General features: G+C 41.2%; 2 pseudogenes; one reads left to right on the plus strand and one right to left on the minus strand.

Moving 5' to 3' along the window:
• Positions 1-10,579: 10,579 nt before the first annotated feature.
• Positions 10,580-11,147, minus strand: LOC102856790 (annotated as a pseudogene).
• A 3,880-nt stretch (positions 11,148-15,027) lies between these two features.
• Positions 15,028-15,965, plus strand: LOC102862748 (annotated as a pseudogene).
• Positions 15,966-20,040: the final 4,075 nt, after the last annotated feature.

The raw sequence follows: 20,040 nt of genomic DNA on the forward strand, positions 1-20,040 counted from the left end.
AAAACATTGTTATGATAAAAAGGGTCTTTTATAATTCAAATCACATTCTCCCCTGATAAGGGTTCTCCAGGCTCTATGTGTAGCAGGAAGTTTGGATTCCTTAGAAAAATCTTTAATCCTGCCACACGGTGACCCCAACCCTGCTCTCTGCCTCCTTCCCTCTTGACCCATCTCTGTTTCACACAGAGATATCTTTTTGGTTCTCTCCTTCTCTGTCCAGCTTTCATAAACATGAACTCTGTTCTTTGTTGGGAGAGTTTTAATTCCTGATCCAATAATTTTTCTTTTTAGGGGTCTGCTGAGATCCATTGAATCTTGAGTCAATGCAAGGAAGGAGATTATGTGTTGAAATGTATTCACTTCTTGTAAATTATTATTTTCTAGATTTACAACTACTCACAGTAGCCCCTTATGGTCCTTTTCATTTTCATGGGGTCAGTTGCAGTGCCCTCACATTTGTTTCTAATTTTAGATATTTACTTTTCTCCTTTTTTTGTCAGTCTAGCCAAAAGTTTGTCAGCTGTATTGACCTTTAAGAAGACAAGCAAACACACCCCCCCCCCCACTTTCTTTCTGGTCTCACTGGTTCTATTGTTTAACTATCTTCTATTTGGTTTTGCCCTGATCTTTATTCTTTCCCATTTTACAGCTTTGGTTTAGTTTGTTCTTATTTTTCTAGTTTCTTGCCCTGTAGAGTTTAGGTTATTGATTTGGGAGTATTTACTCTTCTCAGTGTAGCAGTTTATTGTATATATTTTCCTCTGCGTACATACCCGCTTCACTGTCTCCTGTAAGTTTGGGGATGTTGTGTTTTCATTCTCGTTTGACTCTTATTTTTTTTTAAACCTTTAAAAATATTTTATTATGCTTTAAACGATATTTACATAGCAAATTATTTCCCACTGAATAGTTTATACACAAATTGTTCTGCAACAATCAGTTATAATCTCTACAGCGTGTGAGCACTCTCCCCGTTTCCTCCCATGTTCTTCCCCGCTCCCTATGCCCATTCATCAGATTTTCATGGCTCATTTTTTATCTCATACAGTTGATTATTCTAAGGAACACATTCTTCACAGGTGAAACTATTTGTTTCACAGTTCCATCTACTATGTGGCTGAAAGGTGGCCTCCAGCAGCATCTTCAATGTAGGTCAACATTTTCAGTGTGAATGATTCATTGACATTCGGTTTATCACACTGTTGATCATTTTCCATTTCCAGGTTTTCCCATGACCATTGAACAGCTCAGTAGTCTCCATGCTTAATTTTCCTTTTCACCTTCCCCTCATCCCTAATCACTAATATTCAATAATCATTAATCAATTCTTGTCTCTGTATACTTGCTTATCCTAGATATTTCATATAAATGGTGCAATATTTATCCCTTAGCAAGGGTCTTATTTCATCCTGTATAATGTGTGTGCGTGGGGGAGGGGGGAGGGAAGGTTTTCGGACCTTTCCAGACATAAGTGAGCTAAAAAAACCAAAAACCTTAACTATGAGTCGCTATGAGTCGTCTAGGACTCAACGACACTTAACAACACTAAAAACAACATAGAGAGACCTCTGTTGGTCTAGTGGGTAGAAAGTGATGCTACCAAGCCAAAGGAGGGTGATTTTAATCTGCAGCCCTCAGGCCTGCTTTAATTGTTTTTGGTCAAACATTCTTCTAAGTGGTATAGCACTGGTCTGTCCATTTGCTCTACAGAGGAAACTCATGATTGCTGTGATGCTAAACACTGTGACACTGATGTGTCACATGTGATAATGGTTACCCATGGTGGACAGTGTTTGGTGGAGCTCCCTCTTGTTTGACTCTTAAAAAAAATTTTCTATTTTTCTCTTGATTTCTTTTTTTATTGATATTTTAATGAAAGTTTATAGAGAACTTGGATTTCCATTCAATCATTGTTGCACATTTTCCTCCCTGACCCCTCACCCCAATTAGCTTTTCTCTTTGAAAAAAATTTTTTTCATTGTTGTACAATCCCTCCCCAACCCCAGTCCACTTTACTATGCAGCTCTTTTCCTGGACTGCTGTCATGCAAATAATACTAACCATATATTCCTTTATGACTTCTTCTCTTACCCACCGGTGACAGTTGTTAGTGCTCTAGAGTTGGTTCCAACACATAGTGACCTCGTGACAGAGCAGAGTTGCCCTGGAGGGTTTTCTTGGAGTCCTGGTGATGCAAAAATTAAGTACTTGGCTGCTAACCAAAGTCTGGCAGTGCAGACACATCCAGCGGTTCACAGGAGAAGAGACTCAGGAATTCTACAAGGCCTTCACTGTGGAGTTGAGGCCAGCTCATGGTGACCTGTGCTTGTCAGAGTGGCACTGTGCTACGCAAAAGCATGTGATTGTACAGATCACAACAAATTGTGGCTAACCTTGAGGAGAACAGGAATCCCAGAGTGCCAGCTTCTATGGTGATAACATCCTAGAAAACCTCATGGGGCAGGTTTCTCTATCATGCTGGGTCACACTATGAGTCGGAAATCAATTTGTCAACTCATAGCAATAATCAGTGATGGACTGACACAATAATGAGCTTGAGTATTTCAGAAATGATGAGAATGTCAGAGAATAGGGCAGAGTTCAGAGTCCTTGTTCATAGAGTCTGTATGAGTTGAAGTCAACCTGATGGCATCTAACAACAATGACATTTACAGAAGTGAATTGCAAGACATTTTTCCCAAATTGCTGCTGAGTTCAAACCATAAACTTTTTGGTTCACAATAAGTGCTTAATTGTTTCAATACTAGGGTTCTTTATTGGTTACTTAGTGCTATTTAGATTGAGTGTATTTTTCTATCTTTTGGGTTTGCACATACTGTTTCCCCTGCCTGGGTTGTCCTTATCCACTTTTTATATCAAAAACTCTTCAAAACCCACTGCTTCCAGAGTGATTGCACCATTTTATAGTCCCACCAATGGTATATGAGAGTTCTAATCCCTCCACATCTTCTCCAACATTTCCTGCTTGCTGTCTTGCTAAACTTTGCCACTGCTACTGGAACGAGATGGTATCTCATTGTGGTTTTGATTTGCATTTGTCTTCTTGCCAGTGATTTGGAGCATTTCTTAACGTGTCTGTTGGCCATCTGAATGTCTTCTTCTGTGCAGTCTTTCCACGTCTTTTGTCCATTTTATCAGCCTTTTTCTTATGAAGGGCCTATAAGATTCTGTAAACTTTTGCTATGAGATACTTGCCTGAGATGGCATTGCAAAATGTTTTTTCCCAGTCAATAGATTTTCTTTTCACAATATTGGAGAAAGTTTTTAATGCACACAGGAATGTAAACTTTAGAAGGTCCCATTCATTGATGTTATCCTTTCCTGGTTGGCATTTCCTCAAAAAGCTGGATATAGAAATCCCATATGATCCAAATATTCCACTGCTGGGAATATATCCTGAGGAAAATAGAACCAAGACACAAACAGAGACTTGTACACCAATTTTATGGCAATATTATTCACAGTTGCAAGAAAATGGAAATAGCCAAAACATCCATTAGCAAGTGAATGGACTGAAAAATTGTGGTACATTCATGCAATCGAATACTATGCAGTTCTCAGGAACAATGATTTTGAAAAATACTATATAACATGGGAGAGGTTAGAAAGCATTATGTTGAGTGAATCAACCCAGTCTCATAAGGATAAATACTGCATAAGACCATTATTGTTAAAATAGAAGGATTACTAGTAAGATATATATATACACACAAAAGTCCAAAGGGGACTGGGGGAGGGGGATAAATCTTGGGTACACAGAGTGATTTAGGCAGAATGAGGGGTTGAAAGAACTAGGAAAGATTCCGTGGGAACCTGAAAGGTGTAGTAATGGTGGGCATGGATCAATGGTGATCAGTTTTATAAAACACAATGTATGGGAATGATACTATGAAACTTAATGTGAATAGAGGAATGCATGAAACATAACATACATAAAACACAATGTATATGAATTTTATACTCAAACCAACATAAAATAAAAATAATTTTTTTAAAACAACCACCACCAATTTTTTTTTTTTTTAAAACAAACCCACTTCTAGAAAGGCCTTCCTAATTCTCTCATTCTGATAATGAGTTTCCACCAAATAGAATCACAGGGTTTTCAGTGACTGACTTTTCAGAAGTAGGTAGTCAAATCTTTCTTCTGAGGCACCTCCGGGTGGACTTGAACCTCCAAACTTTCCATTAGCAGATTGATGATTGCTGAAATAAGGCGAATTTTAAAAATGTAATGGTAACACGTATCTTGACCTTTCCTTCATAATCCTGATACTAGCTACTCATGTGACACTTTCTGACTAAATTTTGCAACATATGGTCTCTAAAAGTTAGGACTCTGTCTTTCCAGCCCCTCTCTGCTGGCTCTTGCTACCCTAACTGGGTTTGCCAATTAACTTGAACGACTTGCAGAATTTACAGGGATTATTGTTGTTGTATACCATAGAGTTGGAACCAACCCACAGCTGACCTTCCAGTGGGTTTTCGGAGGCTGTAATTGTACAGGAGGAGGATGCCCATCTTTCTTCCATGGAGCAGCTGGTGGCCTTGATTCACATGCTTCAGAACTGCAGCACAGCCTCTTGCCATACTCACCCCATAATACCACAGGCAAGGAGAAGGATCAGGCAGGAGATAACAGCACTGTCCTCAGGGATGTGCCATGCTATCTCATGCAAGGATGTTCTCACCAGGCAGGAAGCCTCAAAGAGAGAGCTCCAACATCCAGGACCCTTAGTCATTGGGAACTCATGAACATGCACGATTGGACTCTTAATGCATGGTTCTGATCAAACCAATCAATGAATATGTATGGTTGCCTACTTAAAGCTCTCCTCCCTTCCTGAGGTTTGTTGCCGGGGTGACCTATTACCAGGATGGGGCCTGGTTAGCCCTCTGCTCCTGTTTAAGTGTTGACTGGCTATTTTCTAAAACAAAAGCCCTTTGATTGCTGGTCAATTCCAAAAGCAATTTTCAGAAAATACAAACAATATTAACACCAATGGCTTTTCACTCACCTGCACTTCAGGACCACCTGGGGAGCTTTAAAAAAAACCCAAAAAACCTAGGTTCGTGAGCCTCATCTCTGATCTATATTCTATATCAGAACGTCCCAGGTGGGAACGAAGCTCTTGCCAGTTCCCACTGCTTCACCCGTGATCCTCAGGCTGAGAAGCCGTGTGGAGTGGAGCCGCTGAGACCTTGGGCCCTGGAGCCACACGCTGGATCTAAACCCCAACTGCTAACTGACTAGATAGTATTAGGATTGCTGTCATTGTTACGTCTGTCTCTCACTGTCTCTTTTCCAGAATATCATGTAGTTGGGAGTCATAAGTATGTAACATTTTTCTGACTGGCTTCTTTAATGTCACTCTGATGACATAGAGTCTTAGGTGTTGTGCTGCTAACTGAAAGGTCAGTGATTCGAATTCACCTGCTGCTCCATTGAAGAAAGATGGACAATCTCTTCTGGTTAAGATTTTCAGCTTCAGACACATGATGGAGAGTTACTATAAGTCAGAGTCTACTCAACGGCAAGTGTTTGGGATCTTTTGCCCGTTAGGTGCTTTGGAATCGGCTCTAACCCATAGTGACCCTGTACATGACAGAATGAACCTCTTCACAGTCCTGCACCCTCCCCATGACCCCTGTGTCTAAGCCCATTGCTGCTGTCACAGTGTCAATCCATCTCACGGAGGGTCGTCTTCTCCTTCATTGGCCCTCCATGTTTCCAAGTGTGACCTTCCAATGGATTTTATAACACAGGAGGGGCTGGCCGCTCTTGAAAACATGCCCAAAACATGTGAGACAAAGCTGTGTCATCCTTGCTTTTAATAGGTACTCTGGCTGCACTGCTTCCAAGAAAAATGTATTCATTATCTTGGCAGTTCACAGAATTTTCAATATATTTTACTAACACAGTTCAAAGTCATCAATTCTTCTGTTTTCCTGATTATATAATTTTCACACACATATGAAGCAACTGAAAATACCATGACTTGAGTCAGGCCCACTCTCAGGAGGCATCCCTGCTCTTTCCCACTTTAAAGAAGCCCTTGATAATAGATATGGCCAATGCAGTACATTATTTGATTTCTTGAGTGTTGCTTCTACAGGTGTTGTTTGTGAGTCCAAGTAAAAGTAAATCATTGGCTACTTCAATCTTTTCTCCATTTATTATAATATTGCTTATTGGCACAGTGAGGATTTTTGCTTGCTTTATGTTGAACTAGGACCTATACTTTGACTTTCTTCTGTAAGGGCTTCACATCTTCATTTTCAGTAAGCAAACTGTGTCATCAGCATAGCGTAGTTAGCAATAAATCTCCTTCCAATACAGATGTGCTGTATTCTCTTTCATACTGTTCAGCTTCTTGGATTATTTGCTGAGTTTACAGATTGGATAGGTATGATGAAAGGGCACAGAGCTGACACACACCTTTCCTGATTGTAGACCTGCAGTTTGTTCTGTTCTAAGGATTGCTGCTTGGTCTACATACAAGTTTCACATGAGCACAAGTAAGTATTCTTGAATTCCCATTCCTCTAAATTTTATCTATCATTTATTATGATCCACAGTGTGTAATATCTTTACATAGTTTATAAAGCAGGTAAACATCTTACTAGTATTCTCTGCTTTCAGTCATGATCCATCTGACATCAGCAATGTTATATATAGCTCATTGTGTGGTCTCTTTAGAATGTTTGAATTTATGACAGTCCTCTGTTGTTGTACTACTACTCTAGCCATTTTAAAATAATTTTCCGCAATACTTTGCCTGTGTGTGACATTGTCTGGTAATTTAACTTAGTGATATGCATTTACATTTCCTCCACATTTTACCTTGACAATGCATTTATTTTTGTCACTAATTAATACTCCATTTTATATATGCACTACAGTTTATTTATTCACCTATTAAGGAACAACATGATTGCTTCCAATTTTGTGTAATTACAAATAAAGGTGCTATAAGTATTCATGTGTAAGTTTTTAATGTAGATATGAGTTTTATCTCACTTGGGTAAATAAATACCTAAGAGTTCAACTGCTAAACTGAAGAGTAAGTATATGTTTAGCTCTGAAAGACAACATTAGCCAGAATGTCTTCCACAGTGACCATGTTACAAATTTGCATCCCCAACAGCTATGAATTAAGAGTTCCTATTGTTCTACGTGCTTCCAACATTTGGTGATGTCAGTGTTTGGGATTTACCATTCATTGATATGCACATGATGTGAGCTTGCTTAAAGAAAAGGAAGATAATTCTTACTGATGAAATAAAAAAAAACCCTCTAGCCTTCAGTATGGATAATATCTAAACATAAAACACAATTCTTCATAAGATAAATAAACAACATTATGATAAATTATGAAAAAATTTTAATTGCATCCACAAACACCATCCATAAAAGAAGCAGTCAAGATATCAAATGATATGCTATACTGGGCAAATATACTGCCAAGGACTTCTTTACAGTGCAAAGATGTCACCCTGAGGACTACAGTGTGCCTTATCCAAGATTTTCAATTACCTCATATGCAGGTAAAAGTTGGGCAATAAATAAGGAAGACCTGATAAGAATAGATGCCTTTGAGGTGGGGTAATGGTGGGCATGGATCGACAGAGATTAATTTTCTAAACCACAATGTATGTGCACAACCAGGAGAGGATAAAATTGATGGATGGAACCTTCTAAAGATTATATTCTAGTGTGCATCAAAATCTTTTTCCAATAGAGTGAAAAGAAAACCTACTAACTGGGGAAAAAAGTTTGGCAATACCATCTCAAACAGGGGTCTCATAACAAAAGTCTACAGAAACCTACAGGGCTTCCGTAATAATAAGGCTGATAACCAGCTACAAAATGGGCAAAAGACATGGAAAGACTTTTCACATAGGAAGGCATTCAGATAGCAAACAGACACATTAAGAAATGCTCAAAATCACTGACAATAAAAGAGATGAAAATCAAAACTACAATGAGATACCATCTCAACCCAGTAGCAGTGGCAAAGGTGGACAGGACAGTAAGCAATAAATGTCAGAGAGGATGTGGAGAGATTGGTCTCGCTGTCACCAGGGTCTAGCTCTCTTCAAGGTGGGGAAATCATAGGGTCACACAATTTGATGGGTGGAAGGAGGGATAAAGAAAATGGGAAATATCTGGCAGAGACCCAGAAATATGGGGTAGTGGTGGGAATAATTCAATGGGGATTGATTTTATAAACCCACTGTACTGGAATGTATGAAACACAATGTGAACGTGGTGTTAGCCTAAAGTTGGGGTTTTTTAAAGCCCCCTCGGGTCTCCAGCTGTCTTAACCACAGGTACATGGTCTTGTATATCATCAGTAGCTGTGAGACTAGAATAAGAGAAAGAGTGCTTCCCACCCTGAGCAGCAAGACTTGAGGAGAGCTAGACCCTGGTGACAGCGAGACCCTGGTGATGGCGGTGGAGAGACTGTGGCATTGCTATGGAGAAACCATGGCCAGGTGTGACTTTGTGCTGGCCAAAGTTAAAGATTTTGTTGTTCTTGTCGATGCTTGAGGAAGGAGCTGTTCAGTATATTACATTTTGTGGTGGTTGTTGTGTGCTACTGAGTTGGAAGAGACTCATGACTGACCCTCCAGCAGGTTTTCAGAGGCAATTAATCAAATAGGAGACTGCTCATCTTTCTCCCATGGAGCAGCTGGTGGATTCAAACCACAAGCCTTTGGGATTGCAGCACAGCTTCTTACTATGAGACCACCAGAGCTCCTGGATAATGACCAAGGATGACAGAAGAAGAATTGATGCCTTTGAGTAGTAGTGCTGGAGAAGAGTATTGAACATACCATGGACTGCCAGGAGAGCAAACAGGTCTGTTCTGGAGAGGATGAAACCAGGCTAATCCTTAGAAGCAAGGATTGTGAAGCTCCGTCTCACATACTTGGGCATGTGGCCAGAAGGGACCAGTCCTTGGAGAAGGACATCATGCTTGGAAGGGTGGAAGGACAGCGCAGGAGAGGAAGATCCCAGATGAAATGGATTGACACAGTGACTGGGGTAATGAGGACAGGCTCCATGCTGGAGACAGTGAAACAGGCTCAGGACAGGGCAGGCAGGTTTCAGGGCTACTGTGCATTGGATCACTATGAATCATAGTCCAATCAATGGCACATAACAACAACAACATATCATATTTTCTGTAAGGCTTTGAGTCAAATATTCAGATGTTGTAATTTCAGGTTTTTGGGGGTTTTTATTGTTGAGGGTTTTAGAAAACTTTCTTTAGAGTGAAAGTTTACAAATCATATTGGGTTTTCAAACAAAAATTCATAGGCATTTTGTTTTATCACATAAATTGCCATTGATTAATGTAGTTACTTAATTATAATGTCTAATCATCTCCTTATTATGTGTCGTCTTTCTCTTGACTCAGTATCTCTCTTTCTTCCCCATGGTTATGGAGCTTATTGTTGTTGTTCTTGTTGTTGTTATGTGCCGTCAAGTCGCTTGCAACTCATAGCAACCCTATGTACAACAGCCCTAAACTCTGCTCTGTCCTGTGCCAATCGCACCGTCTCTGACACACCCATCCCGATTACCTCAATCACTGAATCAGTCCACCTCATAGGGGGCCTTCCCCTTCTGCAATGTCCCTCCACCCTCCCAAGCATGATGTCCCTTTCCAAGGACCTGTCCCTCCTTACAACATGTCTAAAGTATGTTAGACAGAGCCTCAGAATCTCTGCCTCCAAGGAGCAGCCAGGTTTGACCCTTTCCAGGGTGAGTCTGTTTTTCTAGCAGTCCATAGTACCCTCAATACTCTTCTCTAGCACCAAAGCTCAAAGGCATCAATTCTCCTTATATGCTCCTTAGTCATTCTCCAACGCTGTGATGCATAACAAGTGATAGCAAAGACCATGGCCTGTATCAGATGCACCTTAGTCTCTAAAGAGACACCATTGCTCTTCAGTACTTTGGAGAGGTCCCTAACAGCAGACTTTCCCATGGCAATACGTCTTTTAGTTTCCTGGCTGCTGGTGCCGAGAGTATTGACTGTGGAGCCAAGTTGAAAGATTATCATTCAGGTTGGCAGGAGGATACGATCCTTCAGTCCAGACAGCTTCTCCAGCACAGCTGCAGGCCCTTTGACCTTCAGTCTCATGACTTAGGTCAGTGCTGTGAAGTTCCCTCAGCCCTCACAGTTAAGGTGTCCGTCTCTGGCTCTGCGGGGCAGCAGTCCCAGGTCAGCTCCATCTCAGATTGGTTTTGGGTTCTCTGCTGAGGCTGCTGCTGTTCTGTGCAGATTCTGGTCTGGCTGGTACAGGAATCTCTAGCCCCAAAGAATACTTGCTGCTTCCACTTCCTTGTTGGTATTGAGATTTCCCCCAGCATACCTATCTTAATAAATTTGTTAGGCATAGAGAGCAAATTTATTTGGTGAATAGTGCTAGCAAGCATTATCTAAAAGAGATGAGAGAGGAAAGGAGCTGTGACAGCTGAGGAGGCTTTCAGGGCTACACACAGGAAAGGCACAGGACTCTGGGGACACAGGAAATGCTGCCTTCAGCCATTCAGCACCATATGGATGAGATTTTCATAGTTGATACAACCATTGCACTGCAATCCCAGAAGTGCACAGTTCAAATCCACCAGATGCTCTGCTGAAGAAGGAGGAACAGTCGCCTCCTGTACCAGTCAGATCCAATTTGACGGTACACGCATAAGAAAAAAAAGAAAAAGAAAAGAAAAAAAAAAAAGATACAACCATTGCTGGCCTTGTGCTCTTCCACCAGCATCTCTACTTCTTCCCCTATCATAGGGCATCCTGGATTTCAGCGCCCATGACAGTGCCGCTCCCTTCCTTGTCAAGCACTTGAAGGCCTTTAACATAGTCCTCATAGGTGCTCTGGTCCTTGTTCTTGGCCCAAGTCTGGAGCATGGGCAGGAAGTACTCAAAATCCATCAACTTCACGTTCATTTTCTCACTTAGGATTTCTCAGGACCTTGAGCACCATGGTGATGGTGGGGTTCTAGCCCTGGGCCCTCATCCCATTCCCACACTGGCTGTTTAGTTAAATGGCTAGAAGGTATCCTTGAACTCTGCACTCTGGTCCTTGGTGAAGTCACACATCTTGAGTGCGCAGGTGCTATTGTTGTTGTTATGTGACATTGAGTTGCCTGTGACCCATAGCAACTCTGTGTACATTAGCTCTGAAACCTGCCCTATCCTGAGCCAATCTCGTTGTCTCCAACATACCAAATCCCATATCTCCAGTCACTGAGACAATCCATATTATTCTGGATCTTCCTTTCCTGTGCTGTCTCTCCACCCTTCCAAACATAACATCCCTCTCCAAGGACTGGGTCCCTCCTGGCCATGTTCCCAAAGTATGTGAGATGGAGCTTCAAAATCCTTGCCTCCAGGGAGCATCCTTGTTTTACTCTCTCCAGGACAGGCCTGTTTGTTCTCCTGGCAGTCCACGGGACATTCAACACTCTTCTCCAACACCACGACTCAAAGACATCAATCCTTTTTCTATCATACTTAGTTATTATCCAGCTCTCTGAGGCATAGCAAGTAATTATGAAGACCAGGGCCTTAATCAGGTGTGCCTTAGTCTCGACTGACATCACTGCTCTTCAGTACTCTAGAGAGGTTCCTGACAGCAGGCTTTCCTAATATAATTCGTCTTTTGATTTCCTGACTGCTGGTGCCAAGAGTGTTATGGGGCTTTTTTCTTATGGGGCCTATTTAATAACGTTCATCCTCCTCTGCCCTTCTTCCCATCTCTATTTTCCCCTCTGAGATTGATTCTATGTGTAAAACTTTCATTAGAGCTTATAATAGTGGTCTTATATCATCATTGTCTTTTTTTATGACTGGTTTATATCATTCAGTATAATTTGTTCTAGATTCACCCATGTTGTACAGTACTTCACAAATTCTTGATTAATTTTTAATGATGCTCAGAGATGAGTCTCTTGTCATTGCCAAATATACATTCTCAGCCTGGAGATTCTCTTCTTAATCTTCAGAGAAGGCTTTTGATGCACATAAACATTTCATTTTTAGGAGGTCCCAATCATCTAACTTGAAAAACTATTTTGGATATAAGTCCTTATCAGATATGTTTTACAAATATTTTCTCCCATTCTGTGACTTATTCTTGAAATTCCTTTAAGAATTCTATCCTAGAGCTGAAGTTAGCCATTTTTATTGTTCATAAAAATTTTAATAGCTTGTGTTTGAATGATGGATCTGAAAGTAATATGCATAAGTCAGTAAAAAATGGACAACTACTGTATGAGTTCCTCTTACAGAAAGTAAAAAAAAAAAACCTATACAGAAAAAAAAAGCTCTTTGATGGTAGCACGGATGGGGGAGGAAGAGAAGGTGAGAAGAGCAGGTGATTAGATGTAGATGAAAGACACATACTCAACTCATTGAAGGGAAAGGCTATTAAATAAAGGAGGGTAAGTGGATGGAGTTACTGCCAAGCCCAAAGTCACCCAGATTTTCTGGTATGTTATTATCTTGAAATTGTAGAGTTTGGCAACTGACTTATAGGTTTCTGATAACATTTTGAGTCATGATCCGTATTTGTGAAAGATATATGCAGCATTTATTAAGAAAAGACCCTCTGCATTGAGTTGCTTTGCTTTTTTGCCACAGATCAGTTGACTGTATTTGTGTGACTCTATTTCTCGGCTTTCTATTCTGTTCTACTGATCTATTTGTCTCTTTTCTTCTCCACGTACTATTCACTGTCATTTTTTAAATGAGGAAGTGGGGGCTCCAGGGAGTCAACTAGGATTCCCATCCAAGTCTGCCAGGTTTGAGAGTCTTTTCCTTCCAGTGAGCTGCATGTTACTTGACATTTGTGTTGGGTAAATCATATTAAGATGTTGCCACACACTTTTAAATTGATGACCATGCTTGGAAACACATTTTGCCGTCATTTGCAGCAACGTGTTAAATTAGACTTCCCTATCAGCTGGGCCATTTGGCAATGGAAGTTGGATTCATTTTAAGTAGAAGCCATGTTTGGGGTATCTTTGTATTCCTAACAGGGCAATTGGCAGCCTCAGTATGGATGGTGAAGAGATCAAGATAGTTGACAGTTTTAGTTTAATTGGTTCCACAGTCAACACTCTTGGTAACAGCAGCCAAGAAATCAGGAGACAAATTGCATTGGGAAAGTCAGCTGTGAGGGACCTCTCAAGAGTACTGAAGAGCAACGACATCAGGCTGAAGACTAAGGTGCACCTGATCCAGGCTATAGTCTTCGCAATTACATGCTATGTGCATCGGAGAGTTGGACAGTGAATAGGGATGATAGAAAGAGAATTGATGCCTTTGAGCTGTGGTGCTGGAGAAGAGTGTTGAATATACCATGGACTGCTAGGAAAACAAACAGATTTGTCCTGGAGAGGGTGAAGCCAGAATGCTCTTTGGAGTCAAGGATTCTGAAGCTTTGTCTGACATACTTTGGGCATGTTGCAAGGAGGGACTGGTCCTTGGAGAGGGACATCATGTTTGGGAGAGTGGAGGGGCGACGCAAGAGAGAAAGACCCTCGATGAGATGGATCAATTCTGTGAGTGGAGTGGTGGGAATGAGTGTGTTTGAAACGGCGAGGTTGGCACAGGATAGAACACCGTTTAGGGCTCTTGTACATGGCGTCAGTATGAGTCGCAAGTGACTAAATGGCACATAACAACAACAACAACAACACAATACACACCACAAGAGTTGTCGTTGTTGATTGCCTTTGAGTTGAGCACAACTCATTGCGACCCTATGAACAAAAGGCCTCAAGCCCCTCTTCAACTATCGACATTTATCAAAGTTCATAGAATTTCCAGGGGCATGTTGTTTAGGAAGTGGATGCCACTCACTCCCAAACTATAGCTAGGGAAAGCATATCTATAATTGGGGAAGAAATGCCTCCTCAAACTACCTTAATGGCACAGATGGAGTAAAGTTTTCACTCCCTGGAAGACCTTTAACTGCTGATGTGGCAAGACTAAAGATTAGGAGAAACAGCTGCAAACATCAATTAATAATATACAAAATATGAATGTAGGAAAATTGGAAGCTGTCAAAAATGAAATGGAACACACAAAGACTGACATCTTAGGCTTTAGTGAGACGAGAGGGACTGATATTGGATATTTTCAAACAGAAAATCATATATTTACTATGACAGACTGGCAAATTAAAGAAGAATGGTGTTGCATTCACTGACAAAAAAGAATATTTTATGATCTTGAAATGCAATGCTGTTTGTGATAAGATAATATCCATATGCATACAAGGGATACATATAAATATTCCAAATGTTAATACAACTATTATTCAAATATATGTACCAACCATCAAAGTCAAATATAAGAAATTGATCATTTCTACCAGTAGACAGAAGTTGTTATCTCCAGTCTGAAATTGCTTGAACATGCAGCCAAGATACATTACTAATAACTGGTGATTTGCTCAGACGCTGTCGGTATGTGCTCTCAAGTCAGAACCAACTCATAGCTGACCCTCTAGTGGGTTTTCACAGGGTGTAAATCTCAGGGGGATAGAAGGCAACAAGGAAGCCAGGTGGTGGTCCAAATCTGCCAGCTGCTCTGTGGGAGAAAGATGGGCAGTCTCCTCTCATTCCAAGTCAATGAATTAATGAGAAGGCAAAGTTTGAAACAAAGGAGGACCAGTAGTAAGACAATATGCCCTTGATGATAGTAACGAGGCTAAAGATCACATGGCAGAGTGTTGTCTGACCAACAACTTATTCATTGCAAATACCTTTCTTAAAAAAACATAAATTACAGCTGGACACATGGATCTCACCGGACAAATATACAAAAATCAAATTAACCTTAACTATGGAAAGACACAGTGGAGAAGCTCAATACCGTCTGTCAGAATAAGGTCATGGACTGACTGTAGAACAAACCAGCAATTGCTCTGATGCAAATTGAAACTGAAGCTGAAGAAAATGAAAACAAATCTATGAACTCTGGAAATGGAAATGTTGTTGCCATCAATGACCTCTTCATTGATCCCCAACTACAAAGTTTGTATATTCCAGTGTGATTCTTCCCATGGCAAGTTCAATGGCACTGTCAAGGCTGAGAATGGACACTGTCAAAGATTGTCATCAATGGGAAAGCCTTCACTATCTTCCTGGAGCAAGATCTTACCAACATCAAGTGGGGTGATACAGATGTTAAATATATGAGGTAGAGTCCAGTAGTGTCTTTATATCCTAAGAGAAGGAAAGCTGGGGCTCACTTTAAGAGTGGTACCAAATGGATAATCGTCTCTGCTCCTTCTGCTGATGCCCCCATGTTTGTGAAGGGCATGAACCATGAGAAGTATGACAACTCTCTCATGACTCTCAGCAATGCCTCCTGTACAACCACCAACAGCTTGGCCCCTCAGACAAGATGATTCATGATAACTCTGGCATCACAGAGGGACTCATGACCATTGTCCATGCCATCACTGCCACACAGAAAGCTATGGATGGCCCCTTTGGAAAGCTACAGTGTGATATCTGTGGAGCTTCCCAGAACATCATCCATGTACCAACTAGCACTGCCACGGCTGTGGGCAAGGTCATCCCTGAGCTGAATGGGAAACTTACTGGCCTGGCTTTCCATGTCCCCACCTCCAATGTGTCAGTCATGGATCTGACCTGCCATCTGGAAAACAGCTTCCAGACATGAGGGCATCAAGAAGGTAGTAGAAAAGGAATCAGAAGGGTCCCTAAAGTGTATCCTGGAATACACTGAAGACCAGGTTGTCTCCTGTGACTTGAAACCCACTTTTCCACCTTTGATGCTGGGGCTGGCATTTGCCTGAATGATCACTTTGTCAAACTCATTTCCTTATTTGACAATGAATTTGGCTACAGCAACAGTGTGGTTATGGCTCCCAAAGAATAAGAGCCCCTTGGATCTCCAGCTCCAACAACAGCACCAGAAGAGAGACCCTCAGCTGCTGGACAGTTCTTGCCCCTGCTCAATCCCTGCCCCACACACTGAGGATCTCACATCCTTGACACAGTTTCCATCTAGTCGTCCTGAGAAAGGGGAAAGGCTTAAAAAGCCCATCTTGTCATGTACCATCAATAAAGTACACTGTGCTCAGCCAAACCCAGAAAGAACCAATGGTACTAAAGGAGAAGTCTAAACTGCACTGAAGACATTTGGGCAAGGGGTGGGGAAGGCTCCAGGGATTGACAGAATACCAACTGAGGTGTTTTTGCAAGCAGATGCAGCTCTGAATGTGTTCACTGGTCTATGCCAAAAAACTTGGAAGATAGCAGCCTGGCCAACTGACTGGAAGAGACTCACATCTGTGCCCATCTCCAAAAAACGATGATCCTGAGTGCAGAAATTATAGAACAATAGCATTAAGATATGTAAGTAAAGTCTTGCTGAAGATTATTTTTAAATGATTGGTGTAGTATATTAACAAAGAATTGCCGGAAATTCATGCTAAACTCAAAAGAGGCTGTGGAACAAAGTGCATCAGTGCTCAGGTCAGGTGGTTCTTAACTGAATGCATTATACCAAAAAGATGTTTACTTGTGGTTTGTTGGGGTTTTTTTCACTATGCAAAGACATTTGCCTGTATGCATCATCATAAAGTATGGGTAACATTAAGAAGAATGGAAATCTCAGAATGCTTAATTGTGCTTATGTGGAACCTGTACACAGACTGAGAAGCAGCTCTTGAACAAAAAAAAAAAGAGTATACTGCCTGGTTTAAAATCTGAAAAGGTGTGTGTCAAGGTTGTATCCTTTCACCATATCTATTCAGTCTGCATGCTGGGTGAATAACCCAAGAAGGCATACTCTCTGAAGAAGAAGAAGAACGCAGCATCAGGACTGAAGGAAGACTCATCAACAACCTTTACTGTGCCGATGACACAATTCTGCTTGTAGAAAGTGAAAATGTAAAGCACTTACTAAAGGAGATCAAAGACTATAGCTTTCAATTTTGATTACATCTCAACACCAAAAAAACCCTCAAAATCCTTACAACTTGACTAATGGGTCAAATCATGATAAATGGAGAAAAGATTGAGATTGTCACATATGTCCACAATCAGCACCAGAGGAGCAGCAGTCAAGAAATCAAAAGGTGTACTGCAGTGGGAAAATCCACTGTCAAGGGCCTCTTAAAATGCTAAAGAGCAAGGAAGTCACTTTAAAGATTTACGTGCACCTGATTCAAGTTACACTATTTTTTTTTTAACTGTTGCATATATATGTGAAATTTGGACAAGGAATACAAAAAGTCAAAATATACCTTTGTAGTGTAGTATTTGCAAACAATATTGAGCAGACCATACACTACAAAAGAACAAACAAGTCTGTCTTAGAATAAGTGCAGCCAGGATGCTATTTAGAGACAAGGATAGTGAAACTTCAACTCACACATTTGGAAATGTTGTCGGGAGCAGACAGTCCTTGAAAGCAACAAACATCTTGCTTGAAAAGAGGACGGTTGGTGAAGTAGAAGAAGACTCTCAACAAAGTAGATAGACACAGTGAATGTTGTTAATAGACGCTGTCGAGTCAAGTATGACTGATAGCAACTCTATGAACAACAGATCTCAATCCTGTCCTATCCTGTGCCATTCTCATTATTTTTGACACTCCTCAGCCCATTCTTGCATTAATTTTGTTGATTTACCTTGTCAACCCTCCACCTTTCCAAGCATGATATCTTTTTACAAGGAATATCCTTTCTTAGCAACATATCAAAAGTATGTGCCCCTTCCCTCCAAGGAGCACTTTGGCTGCACATCTTCTGACATCCTTATTCATTGTCCAACTCTCAGACACATAACAAATAACGGAAAAGACCCTGGCCTGAATCAGGCACACCTTATTCTTCAGAATGACATCATTGCTCCTTAGTGATTTGGAAAAGTCTCTAACAGTAGACATACCTAATACAATATATCTTCTTATCTCCTGAATGATTAAAATGTTGACAATTTCAATCTTTTTCTCCATCTATCATGTTGCTTATCAATCCAGTGGTAAGGACTTTTTGTCTTCTTGATGTTGCTATGCAATCCATAGTGAAGGCTGTAGTCTTTGATCTTCTACAGCAAGCATTTCAATTCCTCCTAATTTGGGGCAAGCGAAGTTGTGTCATCTGCATAATGTAGGTTGTTGATGACTTTTCCTCTTATCCTGATGCCGCATTCTTTTCTATAGAGTCCAGCTTCTCAAATTATTTGCTCAGTATAGAGACTGAATAGATGTGGAGAAAGGATACAACTCTGACACACATTTTTCAAGATTTGAAACCATGCAGTGTTATCTTGCTCTGTTCAGAGCATGGCAGGAATCATGAAGATGGTGTTGGATAAGGTAATGTTTCCATTTTTAATTTTTGTTCATAGAACAGTTTTGAGTCAAAGTCAATTCATCAGCACCTAACAATCCCAGTAAGCCTTCAGGAGCCCTGTGGCACACTGCACTTTGCCTTGCACTACTAACCAGAAAGTTGTTAGCTCAAATTTACCAGTTGCTCCTCAGAAGAAAAACGGGCAGTTTGCTACAGTAAAGATTTACCACCTCAGAAATCTAATGGAAGGTCACAGGGCTGGAATTCACATACCAGCAGTGAGCTTTGGTGAAAGCTCTCATAGATATTGGCTGAAATATGAATGAATGAATGAATGAATGAATGAAGAAAAGAAGGAAGGGAGATAAAGAGAGAAGGGAAATCAACTAGACAACAATAGCACGCGTGTCCGTGAGTCACCGTGAGGCCTTGAGGTACACCAGGCATCATCCTTTAGAGAACATCTTCACCAACATTAACTCCTTCATACCCCTTTGGGACCTCGTGCAAATAGATTTACAGCCTTGCACACCCTGTAGGAAGTTCTACTCTGTCCAAAAAAAAAAAAAAACCAACCCCAAAACCACTGTTGTTGAGTCTTACTCATAGCGACCCTCTATCAGGTTTCTGAGGTTTGAAAATCATTATGGGGAAGAGTGCTCATGTCTCTCCCAAGGAGCAGCTGGTGGATTCTACCTACTGGCCTTCAGCCAGAAGCCTGATACTTCCTTTACATGTTACAGCACCAGAACTGATCCAATGGTAACAGGTTTGGTTTGGCTATTTCAGGTGGCAGTGAGACCCCTCTGGGAGTGGACATGAGCAGTACAGCCTGTATCCTCCCTACATGCAAAAGTCCTCATTGTGTTTCCACTGCCCGTCAGTGAACCGTTCATAAAAGGTTGTTGGCTCCATGTTAAAGCCCATCACGAGCAAACCTGTTCCATTTGGATGAGCCAAGTGTTCTCCTTTGTGTTCCAAGCCTAGGAGGAGCCTGGCCAGAGGATGAGACTCTTGTATTCAGACGGCCAAGTAAGCACACCTTCACTACAGGCCCTCCTCCTTTTGCTCCCCCTCTTCTATGCCTCATCCTAACATGATAGGCATTGCCACAGAGTCGGAACAGACACACGCGTGCACACACCCTCCCTTCCCACCCCATTCCGTTTCTGAGGCTGTAAACCACACACGAGAAGACTGCTGCTCTTTCTCCCTAGGAGCTGCTGGTGGATTTTAAATTCCAGAGAAGCAGAACCCTTGCGTTAGTAGCACAACTCTCTACAGACTAGGCCAAGGTTTGCGATAAAATCCATCCTTGCCTTTCAAACACCAGGTTTCATTTTATACATATATTTGTTGTTGTTGTTGTTGTTGTTGTTACGAGCCATTGAATCAGAACAGACTCACAGCTGAACCTCCAAGCGTGTTCCCAGAAGCTGTAAATCACCCAGGATCTGTAAATCACTCATCTGTCTCTTGTGGAACAACTGGTGAATTCAAAGCACATGCATTTCGGTTGGCAGCGCACCTCCTCAACCACTAGGCTGCCAGAGCTTCATATGTATATAACGGGGTTGGGGGTGATAGAGGCAAGTTGTGCTGGAGTAATAAATATAGAACAGACACTCATCATTCCCCAGGCTGACACAT

Source organism: Elephantulus edwardii, unplaced genomic scaffold, assembly GCF_000299155.1.
Source record: "Elephantulus edwardii isolate Elephantulus edwardi_28Jun2011 unplaced genomic scaffold, EleEdw1.0 scaffold00176, whole genome shotgun sequence".
Lineage (NCBI taxonomy): Eukaryota > Metazoa > Chordata > Mammalia > Macroscelidea > Macroscelididae > Elephantulus > Elephantulus edwardii.